Here is a 19,849-nt window from a genome sequence, read left to right as displayed (position 1 = left end):
TTTTTCTATAATTTTAAAATTATTTCTCTGTCTACCTGCTTTCGATTTAATTTTTGTGTTGTGTAAAACTATTTACGAATCTATTTAGTTAAAAGTTAACGTCATTCTGACGTTTGTCAATCAGGCGCCATAGTTTTCTTGCTTTGGATGGTTAGTTTTTTAGTTCTATACTAGACATTTATAAAGATCGTCTCTACTTCATTTTCATATTCGATATAGATAAATATAGATATAATATAATAATATTCCTTTTTAGTAAAAATTGTTGTTATGGCAGCCTGATAAATATCTGATTTTTTTTTTTTTTTGTTAATGTTAGTTTTTAATGTTATTATTGTTTCTATTTTGTTATGTTTGTGTTTAAGTGATTATTCCTAGGCAATTGGCGGGTGAGTGTTCATATGAAATTAATTAACGTATAATTATTCATTTACCTATTTTTATTTTGTAATTATAGAATTAATATATATTATTATTATTTTACATATATATTTTATATATTTATCTTTATATTTTTACTTATTTTATTTGCTGAATATTTAATTTAAAAATGTCTAGAAACAATGACGATTTGGACGAAACTTTTCTTTCTTTTTCTTCTGATGGATTGAGCAGTAATGACAGCTTTCATAGTATCCCTTCGCTCGGTGAAACTATAAATTCTTTATTCTCAGACTGTCTAAAATATTTTAATGTTATCCATATTAATGCTCAGAGTATTCCTGCACATTATCCTGATATGTTATCATCATTCGATTGCAATAAAATACATGCTATCCTCGTATCTGAGTCCTGGCTTAAACCCTGCTTACCTTCTACTTCCTACTCTCTTCCTGGATTTCATTTGATCCGTAACGACCGTGTAGGTCGGGCAGGTGGTGGAGTGGCGATCTATCTCCGTTCTCACATTCCATTTTCAATTATAAGTCAATCGACACCTCTGTCCGTTGAAGGGGCTGAACACCTTTTTATTGAGGTTATCTTTGGTCATATTAAGATGTTATTAGGTGTTTACTATAGTCCTAACCTCACGGTCGATTACTTTTCATCATTTGAAATCCTTCTAGAGCAATTTAAACCGTTGTATGCCCATACCATTCTTATGGGAGATTTTAATACATGTCTCTTAAAAAATGACCATCGCTCTAGTCTGTTGAAATCTGTACTGAATAGTGCAGATTTACAAATCCTACCCCTATCTGCTACTCATTCCTTCCCTAACTCTATCCCTTCTCTTCTCGACTTAATTTTGGTCTCTTCCGTTGATCATGTTGAAAAGCATGGGCAGTGCTCCGCCCTTGCTTTTTCATATCATGATCTTCTTTATCTTTCCTATAAAATCAAACCACCCAAAGCAAAATCGAGAATTCTTCTGCAGCGTAATTTTGGTGGAATGGATTTGAATGGCCTGCGGGAGGATGCTGCCAACATTGATTGGAGTGTTATTTTAAATGTTGATACAGTCAATGAGCAAGTTACAGTTTTTAATTCCCTATTAACTCAACTGTATGATTTACATGCACCAATTCGTCCTGTCCGGCTAAAACACCTTCCTGCACCTTGGCTCACCCCAGAAATAAAGAAGATCCAAGTAAGAAAGAATATTGCCAAGGCTAAGTATAGGTGTAATCCGACTGACACAAATCGCGACAAGTATCTGAAGGTTCGCAATCGCTGCAACATGCTATGTAGAGATAGTCAACGACGCCATATCCATAAATCTATAGCTGAGGAAGAGGAGTCAGCTAGAGTCTGGAAATTTCTCAAGTCCTTAGGAGTTGGAAAATCATCTAAAAATATAAATACTCACAATATTAATTTAAATACTGGTGGTATACTGGTGGTAGGGCTTTGTGCAAGCTCGTCTGGGTAGGTACCACCCACTCATCAGATATTCTACCGCAAAACAGCAATACTTGATATTGTTGTGTTCCGGTTTGAAGGGTGAGTGAGCCAGTGTAATTACAGGCACAAGGGACATAAAATCTTAGTTCCCAAGGTTGGTGGCGCATTGGTGATGTAAGCAATGGTTAACATTTCTTACAATGCTAATGTCTAAGGGCGTTTGGTGACCACTTACCATCAGGTGGCCCATATGCTCGTCCGCCTTCCTATTCTATAAAAAAAAAAAAAAAAATGAATTAAATAATCATTTTTCGTCCTCTCAAACTTTCGACACTGCTGTGAAGTCTAATACTTTAAAAGAAATTTCTGCTAAATCAACTTCTGAAAATTCTCCTTTTTTCTTTAGTCAATTTACTGATAGTGATGTTAAGAAGAACATTTTAGCAATAAATTCTGATGCTATTGGTTCGGATTGCATTAGTCGTAAGATGATCCTCCCAATCCTAGATATCATAATTCCTGTAGTCACACATATTTTAAACCAATCCATTATCCTTTGTGAATTCCCTGAATCCTGGAAAGACGCACAAGTCATCCCCCTCCCCAAAAAAACAAATCCTTCATCTTACACTGATTATCGTCCTATATCCATTCTCCCTTTCCTGTCTAAAGTACTTGAGCGCCTTATTCACAATCAATTAAACCAATACCTTTCAAAAAATGTCCTATTGAATCCTTTACAATCTGGCTTTCGTCCTGGTCATAGTACGACTACGGCTCTGATCAAAATAACTGATGACATTAGATTAGGAATGGATAATCAACAGGTTACTGTGTTGACATTATTAGATTTTAGTAATGCTTTCAACACTGTAGACTTTGATATTCTTCTTGCTATTTTGTGTTCTCTTAACATATCTGCTAAAGTAATTGACTGGTTTCATTCTTACTTGTATGGGCGCCGGCAACGGATAAGAGTTCAAGATTCTTTCTCAGAATGGGCTCCTATAACTGCTGGCGTTCCACAAGGTGGCGTGTTGTCTCCCCTCTTGTTTTCGGTCTTTATAAGTACCATCACTTCTCATATATCTTCTCTCTATCACCTGTATGCAGATGATCTTCAGATCTATTCACAAAGTAAAATTGCGAACCTTCCTGAAACTATACATTTAGTTAATAATGATTTATTAAATATTTCTAAGTGGTCTACTGCATTTGGATTACGAGTAAACCCAAATAAAACACAGGTGCTGATTATTGGTAGTTCAAAATTAATTTCTCGTATATCTTTTTCGGATCTCCCGGTTGTACACTTTAACGGTGTTAACATACCGTTCAGTGTTACAGCTAGGAATTTGGGAATTTCCTTTGACCAGCACCTGTCTTGGGAACCACAGATAAGTGAGGTTAGTAAAAAAATTTTTGCAGCCTTTGGCTCCCTTCGAAGGTTACGCAACTTTCTACCCATCCCTACCAAAATTATGTTAGCACAGTCACTCCTACTACCAATTCTCGATTATGCTGACGCATGTTATCTTGATCTAAAAGAGGAGCAACTTAATAAACTTAAGCGTCTCCAAAATCTTTGCATCCGATTCATATTTGGTCTTCGTAAATATGATCACGTTTCTGAATTTCGTAAAAAGCTCAAGTGGCTCCCAATCCGGCTTCGCAGGAATACTCACATCCTTCAACTTCTGTACTGTATTCTGTTCAATCCGTCTTCTCCTTCATATCTAAAAGAACGTTTTCAATTTCTTAGTTCTTCACATAGCCATAATCTTCGTTCTGAAGAGAATTTGATTTTAAAAATACCACCTCATACAACATCTTTTTATAGTGACTCATTTACAGTCCATTCAATTCGTCTTTGGAACTCTCTTCCACTAGAAGCAAGACGTGCACCAACTATTACTTCTTTTAAAAAAATGATAAAAGAGCACTATCTTGCTTCATGAAGAAATACTGCAATTAAATATTTTATTTATTATGTAAGTATCTATAGTATGTAAATGTATATATTTATAATGTGTATGTATATTATATAATTATATATTTATGGAATATTTATTTATGTATCGTATATATACATATATATATTGTATCTATTTTTATTTTTTTTATGTATTAAATAATTGTACACCCCTACCATCCTATCTCTCTCCTCTACCAAAGGTTGCCTGGAAGAGATCGCTGTTTTAGCGATAAGGCCGCCTATTGTACATTTTTCTTTTCTTTGTTTTGTTTTACTCCTATTATTTTTGTCTATATTGGTGTGCAATAAAGAGTATATAAATAAATAAATAAATATTTGTATAAGTTACTATAGAAGTATAGCTTTTGTTTCCGTTATCATTTTTCTGTATTAAATAACACATTTTTTCTTAATTAGATGATATAGGCAACAAAATATTGGACGTGCTAAATGCTAAATAAAAAGCTAATTAAAAACATTATCCAATTTGATCGTTAGTTAAGTGTGAGTCCGACAGCTGAAGCTGCATTAGAAGAGTCGGATAATAATCGCGTTACTTCATTTCAGTTTTCACGTAAGAAATCGTCGCGTTTCCCACGAGCGTAACATGAATTTAAGGGATTTATACTTTTAAAACTATAAGAAAGCTTGCTTGAAAAGGAGCGTACATTATTTTGTTATATGTCATATTAAAAAAAAAATTAAACGCAAATACAATAGTAATATCTCGCAGAATTCCAGCGACCTGTTATTATAATAATATTCTTACGCAAGAAAATTATTAAATTTTGTATATTAGGCTTAAATATGAAATATCCAATAAATTACTTGTGGTAGTGCTTTAAAAAAATTCAGCTAGTAAAATTCGGTACGGATGGAATAATTAGTACAACAGTTCAACGAATTCTATTTTATTTTTACTTAAATATATTTTAACAGGTACCTAATTTTTGAAACGCCACCGGTACGGGGTACGTAGACTTTATGGCTAAGAATAGGCAATAAAATCAGTAGCCAGTCGGCTTAGTAAAAAATAACAGCTACACAAGTTATAGCAATAATTATATCCATGCATTTCTTTTCCTGTATACCTATATATGAATACCGGCCTGCCGAACACTTATTTGAGTATTACAAGGTTGTACATAATTTTCCGTGACTGCGTTGTCGGCTAAAACTTAATATATATAAAATTAAATACAGTTACATCCGGAGAGGAGCCATACGGTGTCATTTGCTTCCTGTTCTTGCATGAATAACATTTATGAATCGTTCGAAATATCTTTCATTATTCACGAATGGTTTAACTTCTATTTGACCGAATTTTGCAACTAAAATCATATTCTCCAACAATTTTTTCTGCAATGGTTATAATAAATTACTTAAATTAATATCAGTATGAAACCAAAGAACTCGTAGAGCATCGTACATACAATAAAATGAAGAAATTATTTGAAAACATTTCGCGATATTGTATCAGAAAATTGTGACATCATGATATCATTGTAATCAAACTTCACATTTTTCTATCTATTGTGTCAAAAACAAGCAAGCTTGAGTAGCAAATTAATAGCAAACGCAAAATCTACGCAACTCTTCATAATAGACCGAAAGTCACCCCATTGTTCTTCCGATGTGTCCCGTTGGTTCAGGTAGCGGAAGTAACCCGTGCAGCGGGGTGGGGGTGCCCTGCACAATTAGACCACACCCCCGAGAATAAAAGACCGGGGCGACCAACAACATCATTAGTTACTCGCAGTCAACCGTAACTACTAACCGTACTAACTAAAGTAATCATGGCTCTCTGGACACCATACGCTGAGGACTCACCATTAGATCTATCTGTGAATAGTACACGTGAAACGACATCGCAAACAAATACGGAGCTTCCACCGCATCCGTGTATAAGCACAGTGCAACACAGTGTTGAACCGTACCCATACATCGGGTATGTCCAGCCCATGTACGTGCCCGTTGTTGAACCATCGCCTGGGCCTTCGAGTTCCGGGTTGCAGCAATCGACTAATAATTATATAAGTACGTGCTTGATATCGCCACCCAAGTCTCCGGGATCAGACAAAAAAAAAAAGCGTCCAACGGAGCTTCCACCGTATCCGTGTATAAGCACAGTGCAACACAGTGTTGAACCGTACCCATACATCGGGTATGTCCAGCCCATGTACGTGCCCGTTGTTGAACCAGCGCCTGCGTCTTCGAGTACAAATATGTCGCAATCGATGAGTGTCTCAAGGAGTACGTGCGTATTTTCGCCACCAAAGTCTCCGGTATCAGACGAAAAAAAAAAGCGTCCAAGTTATATGATAGATGTAGACGCTCTATCAGACGATCCGGACTACCTTGCGTTCGAGAGGGAAGCCCTCAGAGCAATGGCCGAAAAGAAAGGAGGGTCGTTGCTCGGTAATAATCCGAGAATGCGTCGTGCCGTGCAAACTAATCAGAACGCCGACGATTTTTATAGAAAACAGAGAGAGAGGAATAATTTTGCTGCAAAGCAGAGCCGTGACAGGAGAAAACTACGAGAGATCCACAATTCACTCAAGGTCACATATTTGAAAAAATACCTGTCTAAGATCATACGTCTGCTGTCTTCGAATAGGTGTATAGTGTGTGACCAGACGTTCCTTTAGAGATTTAGAATTATAATAGTGTTTAATTTTTTTTTATTTTGAACTATAAGTTCTAAACTCTAAGGTGTTTGTGCAATGATGTTTGTGCAATCTTATAAATAGTATACTTGGAGTATTACAAGGTTGTACATAATTTTCCGTGACTGCGTTGTCGGCTAAAACTTAATATATATAAAATTAAATACAGTTACATCCGGAGAGGAGCCATACGGTGTCATTTGCTTCCTGTTCTTGCATGAATAACATTTATGAATCGTTCGAAATATCTTTCATTATTCACGAATGGTTTAACTTCTATTTGACCGAATGTTGCAACTAAAATCATATTCTCCAACAATTTTTTCTGCAATGGTTATAATAAATTACTTAAATTAATATCAGTATGAAACCAAAGAGCTCGTAGAGCATCGTACATACAATAAAATGAAGAAATTATTTGAAAACATTTCGCGATATTGTATCAGAAAATTGTGACATCATGATATCATTGTAATCAACCTTCACATTTTTCTATCTATTGTGTCAAAAACAAGCAAGCTTGAGTAGCAAATTAATAGCAAACGCAAAATCTACGCAACTCTTCATAATAGACCGAAAGTCACCCCATTGTTCTTCCGATGTGTCCCGTTGGTTCAGGTAGCGGAAGTAACCCGTGCAGCGGGGTGGGGGTGCCCTGCACAATTAGACCACACCCCCGAGAATAAAAGACCGGGGCGACCAACAACATCATTAGTTACTCACAGTCAACCGTAACTACTAACCGTACTAACTAAAGTAATCATGGCTCTCTGGACACCATACGCTGAGGACTCACCATTAGATCTATCTGTGAATAGTACACGTGAAACGACATCGCAAACAAATACGGAGCTTCCACCGCATCCGTGTATAAGCACAGTGCAACACAGTGTTGAACCGTACCCATACATCGGGTATGTCCAGCCCATGTACGTGCCCGTTGTTGAACCAGCGCCTGCGTCTTCGAGTACAAATATGTCGCAATCGATGAGTGTCTCAAGGAGTACGTGCGTATTTTCGCCACCCAAGTCCCCGGTATCAGACAAAAAAAAAGCGTCCAAGTTATATGATAGATGTAGACGCTCTATCAGACGATCCGGACTACCTTGCGTTCGAGAGGGAAACCCTCAGAGCAATGGCCGAAAAGAACGGAGGGTCGTTGCTCGGTAATAATCCGAGAATGCGTCGTGCCGTGCAAACTAATCAGAACGCCGACGATTTTTATAGAAAACAGAGAGAGAGGAATAATTTTGCTGCAAAGCAGAGCCGTGACAGGAGAAAACTACGAGAGATCCAAAATTCACTCAAGGTCACTTATTTGAAAAAAGACCTGTCTAAGATCATACGTCTGCTGTCTTCGAATAGGTGTATAGTGTGTGACCAGACGTTCCTTTAGAGATTTAGAATTATAATAGTGTTTAATTTTTTTTATTTTGAACTATAAGTTCTAAACTCTAAGGTGTTTGTGCAATGATGTTTGTGCAATCTTATAAATAGTATACTTGCAGAATATTATTCTCTAAAGAATTGTAAGTTGAAATAAATTTAATAAATGACCAAACATAAATTGACCTTTTAATTATTTAAAACCTTTTATTTTTGTTACAAAATCATAGAAAGTTATAATCAATTTGAAGTTTACTCTAACAATATCTATATCTATATCGAATCAAATATCTTCAATAGATTTTTCTATCTTGTATCATAAAGATAAGGTGGACTACCGAGCTTAACCCCATTCAAGTCCCCATTGAATAAAAAGTTAAGTACATACCATTAAGTTACAATAGAATGGGTGCGGCTTGCGCAAGCGCCGCTTTTTGCTTCTTTCCGACCAATCGGGTTCACGAATGAGTGTTTATTGTGTATTCAAAGATGATCGATAGATATACATAATTTACTTTTATATTTACTTTAAATGGGTTTAGTGTATTTTTAATTTGTAGATAATCAATATAAAATGTTTAAAAGCAAATACGAAACCGTTCAATATTTTTTTTGCCTCTGTTCATCAAACGATTTGTGTTATGTTTATTAGCTATTAAGATGCACACGGAATGATATCAATAAATAAATAGAAATAAGAGTGAAAAAATAACAGTACGAAACTTGCAAATTCATATATGTACTACTCAAATTTTCAATAATCCACCGCGCGAACATTAGTGTTATATTAGCTTCTTAATTAAAGTTATTTTTAGGTTAAGAAATCTAAAAATAAAACTAATTCCTGTACTTAAACTAGATTTATTTCGCTAAAAATAACCTTACACAACTGGATATAACAGACTACTATACTTTCTGCTTGATGACGTGCGGCAAGTCGAATTTACCTCGGACGCATTTCAGCTTCACACCGGGACAATCTTTAACTCTGAAATTGATAACCAACCCAAATTCATCATACATTATTGGTGGCAGACGCAGCAGATACTTGTTAAGTTTAATATTAATCCATTTGGTTTTTGGTTAGTTTAATGGATCGCTTATAAAGCTAATCACAAGGTTGATAAGTAGTCACCATCGCCCATGAATTTTGAAAATATTAACACTCACCTTTGTAATTGTAAAAAGATCTATAGCTAAGTATATTTATAGTCAAGATGTGCTGCAGTATTATGGCGACTGCTCCATTTGTCATGATGAACCACATCACTCACCTGCCGACTCTAACGAGCACGATATTGTGTTCCTGCAGGTTGTGTCCGATGCCCGGCACGTAGGCGATCATCTCTCGCCCATTTACGGTTAGCGGAGTTCGGCTTCTTGGGTTTTCTGATCAAGGTTTTTAGTATCACACCCTGAAATTATGTTCCTTATTTAACTAAAAGTAAGAGCCTGTTTAGGGAAACATAACAGGGGTTCTGGGTTATGCTTTAATGAGAAGGTTTGGAGCTTAATTCATCACGTTGCTCCGTCGACTGTTCGTGAATACACACACACATACACTTGTAGGTTTTTCACGTTATTTTACTTCAAAGTAAAGCACTGTATTAAAAACACAAATTAAACACACGAATATTCAGTGATGCTTATATGCTTGGTACAGATTTACTCGATTTAGCTAAATAATCGAGGTTTTGTAAAACACATTGTTAGGAGACTATGTAAAAATATATATCTTAATATTCCGTATGGGTAAATAAAAACCTTCATAATATAAGAGATATTTGTGCACATTGTCTTTTATGCATATTTCTAATGCGCTGTTCATAGCAGTAAGTTTTGGCATCCCTTGATCATATGTTACAATTACATCCTAAAGTTGAGAGTGGTGTTTCAAATTTTTTTTTTTAATTTTATATTTGTATCGCAGACTGGAATCTAAGATGTAATGTCCTATTTGCCTGTTCCTTACCTAGCTTCTTAACTCTACAAAACAAACGATAAACGATATACACACACAACGATACAAATTATTGATATGAGGCGGTAAACTAATGAGTGGTATTCACACAAGCGCGCCTGACCATATTAATAGTGACATTTAACTGAAAATTGTAAATTAATAATTTAAAAAATACCTAATACTGCGTGTATTAGGTATTTTTATAGAATTATTTTCTTCCAATTTTGTTTAATGTTAGTTTAGTATGGAGAGTGTTTCTGAAGGGACAATATTAGTAAAACACCAGTGAGTTTGTTATAGCCCGGTTTCTATATTTAACGAATTATTTTTTTACATCTGTAACCGATAATTTTGATATGACTTCAATACTTACGGAACGTTATTTTTTAAATGTTTTTTATTCATGCATATGGCAAAACGAATTGTTTTTTTTTAAATATAGTAACCGGATATGAAAGAATAGAAGTATGTAAAATAGTCAGCATACCTTGGCGAAAGGATTTCCATTGAGCGGATTTCTTGATTTTCTCTTTTTGATATGTGGACCCGTTTTGTGCATCTGCGCGAGGGATGCCATCGTTCTCGACAACACTGATGTTGCTTGGAGATTAGAGCCGGTTAGGAAGTCTGTTGTGGGTGCCACTCGACGGATTATAGATTGTGTGGGTGTAGCTGAATAAAAGTTTATAGAATAAAATACCATGATTCATGATATGTACTAATATTATAAATGCGAAAGTAGCTCTGTCTGTTGGCTTATTTCTGTCACGAAGAAATCGAGGTAGTCTTAGATTTGGTTAAGGTCTTAAGTATATAATTTACAGGAACATATTTGCTATGCGAACTGAATTACGGGGAAAAGCTATTGCTATATAATAAAACTGATATAAATTGAAAACTTGCACATTAAAAAATAAATAAACAGCATATCCAAATAGGAGTATTGTTTAAAATACATAGCTGACATCTTTTTCATATTTTTTTCGCACGTAGTCAATATTCTTATCTCATAAAACAGCAGGTGCAAAACCCTCTGTTTCGGATTATCTTCCATCGTCATGTAGCCTAGATATTTTACTGTAATTTGAACTCTAACACAAAGACATAAGGATATCGAAAATATGCATGACGAAAAGGCTAAATGTGTACTGTTAACCGCGAATATATTGTTAAAATCAAGGTTTTGAAGGCGTTCTCGCAATTGTATCAATTGTGTGGGCTGTGATCAAATGTTCACATGGTCTCGTGGGGCGTTGTGTACTTTATAGCGGTTCTTGAAAGGTATGATTGACAAGTCCAAGGTGTTGTACGATTCGATGCAGCGGGAACATCAAGTGTGGTCCGTTAAACAACTATTTTGGATTTGTATACATTTTTATAGATACGGTTAAATCAACTGTTGTTTGTTTGGATATTGATAAACTTTTCCTGGTTATAATATATTTGTTGATGTTACTTGCCGCTTTATCGATAACGGGCTTTAACAAGTTTCATAATACTAACAAATTATCGGTTTTGAAAAATACTAAAGTTTTTTAAGCTCCAAACCTCCTCCTCAAAAAGGGAGAGGAGGCCTTAACCCAGCAGTGGGGCATTTATAAGTTGTTACTGTATTTAATATTTCTTGCAATTTAACGGCTCGGTTTTAATGACATTGTAATGTATAAATTTAACGTATATAAAACTGCAACGGCGATACCGTTGCAGTTTTATTATATGTACATATATAAAGTCAAGATTTTTTTTCCCTAGTTACCTAGTCAGAACAACAAATGATTATTATAGATTGTTTTGTTATTTTTAAAATAGATGTTATTTTTTGCAAATTAAAAATATTCCAGGAACCCGAAACATATTCAGAAGTTAAAATTATTTGAGCAACAACTAAAATAACAAACGTATAGTAGAGTCGAAGGCAATATCACGTAGTGTCCGGCTGAATGTTATTGTTTGAGAAAATCGTCGCCAAGTGTCTCCCGGGAGAGAGGCTTGCATCTGTCTAACGCAAGCAAATATTATAATATCGGTACAAGTTACGAGCTGAACACTTGTTAAACGTGTTTTAAGATTTGTTGATTTCATATGCAATTAAATCAAAGCGACAATTGACAATAGTACAAATACATTTGTAGGTATAAGATTTGATTTGAGTAGAATAGAAGAATTAGTAACGTACCTACTTTATCCTGAATTTGTTGATTTGGGGCTGATTTATCGATGGGACTATGTTATTTTGAAAAGTGAACTGGCGATCAAAAAATCGGTCGTAAAAAATTAAAGAATTGAAGTCATTTTTTTTCATCAAAAATATTTATACAGAGCGTCATTTACAAAACGCGTATACACTAAACTTGGACTGTGTCTGAAACAGTACCTGCTCTTTTTGCGGATTATAATCCGCTAATAGTGGGCATTGTCCGCACACGACGGACACATAGATTTGAAATTATCCTTTCTGACAACGTTGCTTCGAAATTATTTAGAAAAAAAAGTCCACAGGCGACAATAGGGAAGAGTTGCGCTACGGGAGCATTGTCTGTCCCAGAAACGCTGTAAATCATATTTGAGTAAGAATAACTTTAATACTACTCACAAATGGTACAACTTTATCGCAATTGTCAATTCAACATCTCATACTATGCGTTCGGTTATTGCAAATAACTGCACATTGTTATCAACAATAATAATAATTCTTGGAAGGATTCTTAAGACTTCTAGAAGAAAACTTATGATATATTTTCGTAACATTAACGAATTGATAGTATAATGTTAAATATTCATAATCTATATTGTTTAAATATGTATTATATATAAAAAGGAAGTAACAGATCTTAAATGTCTCACTGCCAATTATGGAGAAGGTATGGAGTATACTTCACCACGCCAGGTGGAGTATACTTCAATATTTCATGTATTTACTGGTGGTAGGGCTTTGTGCAAGCTCGTCTGTGTGGGTACCACCCACTCAACAGATATTCTATCGCAAATCAGCAGTACTTGGTATTGTGTTCTGGTTTGAAGGGTGAGTCAGTAATTACAGGCACAAGGGACATAACATCTCAGTTCTCAACGTTGGTAGCGCATTGGCAATGTAAGCGATGATTAACATTTCTTACAATGCCAATATCTATGGGCGTTGGTGACCACTTACCATCAGGTGGCCCATATACTCGTCATACCTATATAAAAAAATACGCTGGTCTACCATGGATTGGTTAGGTATAGTTATTATAAATAGAATTATAACTAACACAAGCGTTCCTATACAATTTTTATCCTTCATCATCACGTTTGAGAAGTGTTATTATAAACACACATCGAGCAAGTGAAATCTTAGATCAAAGAATTCTATACCTATAAAGGAAAAGTGCTAGAAAGTTTTACTTCTTCTCAAAGATTCGAATTTTAAGCATGAGCAAAATTTCCGCGTCTTTAACGCTAAAGGATCTACATATATAAAAAAAGACTTAAAACCATTTTTGCACAAGAATTTGTAAAACATTATAAATGCCGGTGTAAAATTTTGATATCAGCTCGTAAGCGATTTTTAGCTCGTAGAAAATACAGCCATAACAACGTATAACATATATACGACGAAGACCGAAGAGTACAATCAGCCGCTGTGTATGGCATTTGTGGACTACGAGAAAGCCTTCGACTCCATCGAAACCTGGGCAGTGCTCGACTCATTGCAGAGATGTCATATCGATTGGAGATATATCGAGGTACTGAGATGTCTGTACAACGCCGCTACAATGACTGTCCACATCCAGGACTGTAAGACGAAGGCGATCCAATTGCGCAGAGGGGTGAGACAGGGGGATGTAATATCCCCGAAACTGTTCACCAACGCGTTGGAAGACGTTTTCAAAACGCTGGATTGGACTAGGTATGGAGTCAATGTAAACGGCGAGTACATCTCACACCTTCGATTTGCCGACGATATCGTCATCATAGCAGAGTCGCTGGAACAACTCACCGAAATGCTGCGTAGCCTAGGCGAGTCTTCCCGGTGTGTCGGTCTCGGCATGAACTTGGACAAGACCAAGGTCATGTTCAATAGGCATGTCGTGCCGGGACCGATATACGTCGAGGGCAAACCTCTCGAAGTTGTTAGTGAATATACCTACCTAGGACAGATTATACAAATCGGTAGGAACAACTTCGAGAAGGAAGCCGATCGAAGAATTCGCTTGGGATGGGCAGCATTTGGCAACCTTCGTCAAGTCCTCAAGTCGTCTATACCGCAATGTTTGAAGACGAAAGTCTTCAACCAATGCGTCTTACCTGCCATGACATACGGTGCCGAAACGTGGACACTAACTGCGGGACTAGTCCACAAATTCAAAGTCGCTCAGCGTGCTATGGAGCGAGCTATGCTCGGAGTATCTTTGAAGGATAAGATCAGAAATGAGATTATCCGGAAAAGAACCGGAGTCACCGACATAGCTTGCAAAATTAGCAGGCTGAAGTGGCAGTGGGCTGGTCACGTATGTCGTAGGACCGATGGCCGTTGGAGCAGACGAGTCCTAGAGTGGAGACCGCAAATCGGCAAGCGCAGCGTAGGGCGCCCTCCAGCCAGGTGGACCGACGACCTTAAGAAGGTGGCGGGCACCAACTGGATGCGGAAGGCGGAGGACAGGGAGCTTTGGCGCACCTTGGGAGAGGCCTATGTTCAGCAGTGGACAACGATTGGCTGTTGATTGATTGATTGACTTTTATTTATAAAATTCCAATAAGTACGTGATTTTTTTTTCATAACGTAACCTCAAATTCTATATTTATTTTGGCATTTGAGTTTTGACATAAGGATGATAGAACAGACCGACGGTGCTGCATGTATAATATGATTTAAAAAATTAAAAAAAGATCTCATTAATAATATTTTTATTAAAATAATTTTAGGTACATAAATATTTTAATAGTGCCTTTTAAATAATATAATAATACATTAATATAAAAGTGACACTGTCGTAAAATTCTCGATAGATGTCACTTTTACCTTTAAGCAAGTAAGCTTACCGCTATTCAACGATAGATGTCATTTTTTTGTTATTTGTTCTAATATTTTTTTTTTTGATAATTCATGCCAAAATCCCTACCTAATATAAATGCTAATGTTAGGCTTATACTTTTAGGCAGGAACGGAAATATGCCGTACAGCGAATGTTTGCTTCGCAAGTCAAAATATTATTTTTATTATTGAGGGTACTGACGATATTTGTTAAGATAAAATATTTATTAAAATTAATATTTATATATTTTCATAAATATATTAAAAAAAAATTATATAGAAACTTAAACAAAAACTAAAGTTGCCATATAATTAAATCAGTATAACACTTTAAAGCTTTTAAGAGTTTAAAACTGTTTAAGAGGAAACGTTACCTGGAACGACAGGACTTCATAAGAAGATGAGTGCTTGATTTAGTAAGATTGAATTAAAACTTCAGTTAAAATCTCTTCAAGTTTTATGAGCTCGAATACGACTTTACCATTTATATGGCGGCTTTAACATAATCTCCGTTGGAGAGATTTTATTTAATGTTATGTATGAATTTAATATTATTTTGCTTCGTGGTTTTCATTTTAATGATTTGCATTTCATTACTGTATCTATATTTTTCGATTGTTACTAGTTCTTTTAGATAGTATTGCTCGTGTCGGTTTTGTACAGGTTAAATGGAGATTCTGTTAAGTGTAACTGTATTAAATGTATTTATATATAAACATACAATTAAATAAAAAAATAAATAAAAATTAGTACGTAATAAAATGTTATTTCTTTTCATAAGAATTAATACTGCGTGACACATTAATTGATCTAAATTTATAGTAATTTTATTGTCATTTTACTGTATGAAGTTCTACAAATCTACCATACAAAGTTTTCTCAGAATCAGTTATAGTTTTGTCAGAATATTTGACACTTGGAAAGCGTCGGAGCGATATTTTGAATCATATATTGTATATACACATACTATCGGACATATACATATGACACCAACGAAACCATAAAATAGAATAATAATACTTATTATTCTCCTGACATACCTATCAAACAACATACATTTTTTATTTATAGTATTATTATGAAATATAATTTTAATTCCTGTTTTTATGTAATATTTCTAAGAATGGAATAAGAAGGGTCGTCACTTGCATTACTGATTTATGTTCTAAATAGCTGCGACTCGCTATTTTATCCACGTTAAATTGTTTTTACGTATATATGTACGTAATCTTTAAGTTATTATAACTTTTGATAGATACAACCGATTTTGTTGAAATAAAAACTAATGTGTGCCTAATTCTTGCCTATATTAACTAAATTACTAACATTTGAATTTAATTGTTATCAATAATGAACGAACGAACGAACAAATAATGCTTGTTTTCGTTTTGACAACTCGGAAATATTCATATTAACTCAATAAATAAGTTATTTTTAATTTTATAAATAAAATTAATTGTGGATACAGACAAAGATGATAAAGATTCGATGTGACCAATATGTATTAGAGGGACAACAATTTCAAATACTCTTATTATTTATTTTGAAACATAAAAAAATTAAATAGGTATTTGTACGGTTTTCTTAAATGCAAAGAATACACATTTGTACGCTCGTTATGTTTTTTCAATACTTTAGACAGGAGCGTTAGACACCGTTTGTTTATCAGTTATTAATCTCTGTTGAGATACCGGAATGAATAATGACCAGTGGTTCAGATTAAATACTTATGAAAATGTATAATGATGGTAAGTACGAGTGTGTAGTGATAGTAATATAGACTGCCTCGTTGGTCTAGTGGCTAGATATAAGGCCGCAGAACCCCAGATCCTGGGTTCAAATTCCAGGTCGGGCCGATAAAAATTTTTGAGTTTTTCAGTCAAAAATTCTCAGTAGCTTCCCGGAGTCTGGAAGTTGGAAGTGTGTACACTCCCGTGCCTCAAAGAGCACGTAAAACTGTTGGTCCTGCGCCTAAACTCTTTCCGGTCGTGTCGGATTATGAGAGTGAGGGAATAGAGAATGCACCTGTGTTTGCGCACGCACTTGTGCACTATAATATGTCCTGCGCCGTTGACTAATCTGTTGAGATTGGCTGCCGTGCCTGAAATCTATTAGGAGGACATCAACATCTTCAAATTTTGGTTCCTAAAATTATTTATTTTTTAGCTTTTCTTCATATTGATAAAGAAAGTAAGTTATAACTTGTATACGTTAAATTCTGGATAAAAATTTAAATCTGAATATTATAACCATAATGATCTTATTTTTTATCTTTTTCTATTCTCCATTTATTATATTTGCGTATCATTACCAATGAATTATTCATTTAAAAATATAGTTTTAGAAATTATTGTGATCCTGTGGGTATTTATGCAACTTCAAGTAAGTCCCTACAATTTAAATAACTAGTCTTAAAGTATTAATACAAAAAACTGACAAAATACAGTAGATAAAAATACAATGGTAACTGGCACAATTGCTTAGTGTATCTTGGTTGACAAAAGTATTAGTCACGTTATCTGTTCCTTATACTTGCACAATAGCGACAGATTAAAAAAATCCTTTACAATACAGTGACGGTGGTCTCGCTCATTCGACCAAATGCTAATTCGTTTACTTCTCTTACAAGGTAGAATTCATTCTCGTCTTTTATTATTCAAAAATATTATATTTTATTATTCAATAGAAATACACTTTTCTAATTAAATAAGTGATAACGAAGTAACAGCCTGTAAAACGTCCCAATGCTCGGCTCAAGTGCAGGTGTTGTAACGACTGGGCCATCTTCAATCTTTTATGATTAATAGGTATTTTTAAAACGTTAGTTATTAAGCTACCTACATATACTAATATTTAAACTTTCCTCCTTACTTATGTGAAACATGAAGCTTTTGTCACATTAATTAAATGAATAATAAAATATTCATTGTCGTTTACAACGCTATCGTACAATAAAATCTTAATGCTAATTATTAAGAACTCTTTATTAGTTCAAACCTTTTTGTGAGCATACTCGTGTACCTGAATGTATGCAAGTAATTCGTAGATATATATCTTGGCCAATCGGATACTCTAATTGGTTATTTGATTGCAATGTTTTATTCTTTAGCTCCTACGGAATTTCAGTAACTACACGTTAAAAGCCTTCCAGTATTAGATAACATAGCGAAAGCTGTCACAAAATTATATTATATAAGACGCGGTGTGATATTTACATTAGATATTAAAATTATGAGGCAACATCAGTCAACGGTAACACCTGCCTGTGTTGCGAATATTAATCCTTTAATTGTGGGCACTGACCATACTCTACAAAAAATGACATGCATTATGCCTTCTTATACATACAGCATCTTTATCCGAAATAATATTTTTGAATATAGATTCTAACGAGAAGAACTGACAACAAACTCAATAGTTAAGTACTCTTTTCCACCAAGTTAGTTTTTTTTTTATTTAGGTATATTAATAATAATACTTTATTGTTATTCAATACATACATATTATAAAAAGTAGCCCTGACTCCTGAACTGGCGTTACCCGTGCGTCAGAAGTCAGTTCCATCCCATTCAATTATTAAAAAGTATTACAAAGGGTCTTATTACTAATTATTGTAAGTTAATCCAAACCGTGTGCGCGTGACTGCATAAATGTGTGTATGTGTGCTATAATTGAGCGTGTGATGTGAATGTTCATTTGTGAGGTAGTTAATAGTTTCTCAACGTCTTCATAATTAAGTTGTTTTAACCATGTTTTAGTTTTGCCTTTTAATTGGTAGTTATTAATGTCCGTTATTCTTGAAATTGAGTATTTTTTATAAAATCTAGGTACGATACTGTTATATTGTTGCTGTGCAAATTTACTTTTAACTTTATTGTAAGGAAATCGATGGAATATGAATTAAATACAATTAAATTTATTAGTTATCCGGTATGAAAATCAACGGATACTAATGTTTTCTTTATAATCGATATAGTCTTTTATTAAGTAAATATTTTTCTTTATAAATTAGTTTTTGACATGCGATTTAAATTTATTAATAGGTCAAGTAAATTTTTTTTTTTCTACTGACTTTGTTTATTTCATTACATCAACTAAATTTATTTAATATTACATTGAAACATAAATATTATATCTAAGTTAACATGTTTTACACGTTAACACAGAAATATAACAATGTAAATTTTTTTTTATTGTTTAAGTCAAATTTAAAATAGTACCACCCAATTCCCACCCGACGCAAAGCTGCCCATAATACAGGCTGCATTTCCGCGCTGTACGTTTTTTTTACAAGAAGTGTTCATTTATTATTATAAGAATTACCGAACTGTGGAATATTATTTGTTGTTAATGTCCCAGGAAGGTTTTCATTTATTAAGTTGGTTACATGGTAATGTTAATAAAAAACAATTAAATTTGTACCTATCCTGCCTGTAAATAAACAAATATTAACTCGTTGTGGTTGTGGTTCAAGCTCCACTTGGTTCTTCGGATCACGGCCTTATATCTACCAAAGCGGTATGCAAACGTCGCGTTTGGCACTATAAGTCGGCAGATTGGGACGGTATGCGCGATTACTATGCGTCAGTCCCATGGAAGGAACGTTGCTTCAGTGGGAATGACCCGACAGCTAGTGCCGCTGCTGTTGCTGATGAGATCATGTTAGGAATGGAATACTACATTCCTAGCTCAGATTTCATCAGTAGGGGTACGCGTAACCGTTGGTTAACTCGTGAATGTGCCGACGCTGTATCATCTAAGCAGGCGGTATATCGCGCGTGGATCAACGGCTGCGTTAGCGGGGCATCTAACATTGACTCACTGAAAGCAAACTACAATAAAAATTCCAAGTCCTGTAGGAAGGCATACACGAGAGCGGATGAACAGCGCATTGTACAGATTGGTCATGACCTTATTTCGCATCCTAGGATTCCTCGCATTGCAAAACAATTTCCACCGCTCAGAAATCCGGACGGATCGCTAGCTCACAGTCCGCAGGA

The 19,849-nt window shown here is 34.9% G+C and overlaps 1 protein-coding gene, 1 long non-coding RNA gene and 1 pseudogene across 1 annotated transcript; 1 reads left to right on the top strand and 2 right to left on the bottom strand.

The window, feature by feature from the left end:
* LOC126769487 (uncharacterized) overlaps positions 1-19,849 on the top strand; it is a 1,339,673-nt gene that overhangs the window by 211,523 nt on the left and 1,108,301 nt on the right.
* Positions 1-19,849, bottom strand: part of LOC126769508 (uncharacterized) — a 729,621-nt pseudogene that overhangs the window by 304,474 nt on the left and 405,298 nt on the right.
* LOC126769571 (uncharacterized) lies at positions 293-893 on the bottom strand. The gene is made up of 2 exons (XR_007669397.1): positions 813-893; positions 293-679 (listed from the first exon to the last, which is right to left on the bottom strand). It is a non-coding gene; the product is annotated as an uncharacterized LOC126769571 (long non-coding RNA).

This window comes from Nymphalis io, chromosome 7 (genome assembly GCF_905147045.1).
Source record: "Nymphalis io chromosome 7, ilAglIoxx1.1, whole genome shotgun sequence".
NCBI lineage: Eukaryota > Metazoa > Arthropoda > Insecta > Lepidoptera > Nymphalidae > Nymphalis > Nymphalis io.
This window is presented reverse-complemented; position numbering and strand designations above follow the sequence as displayed.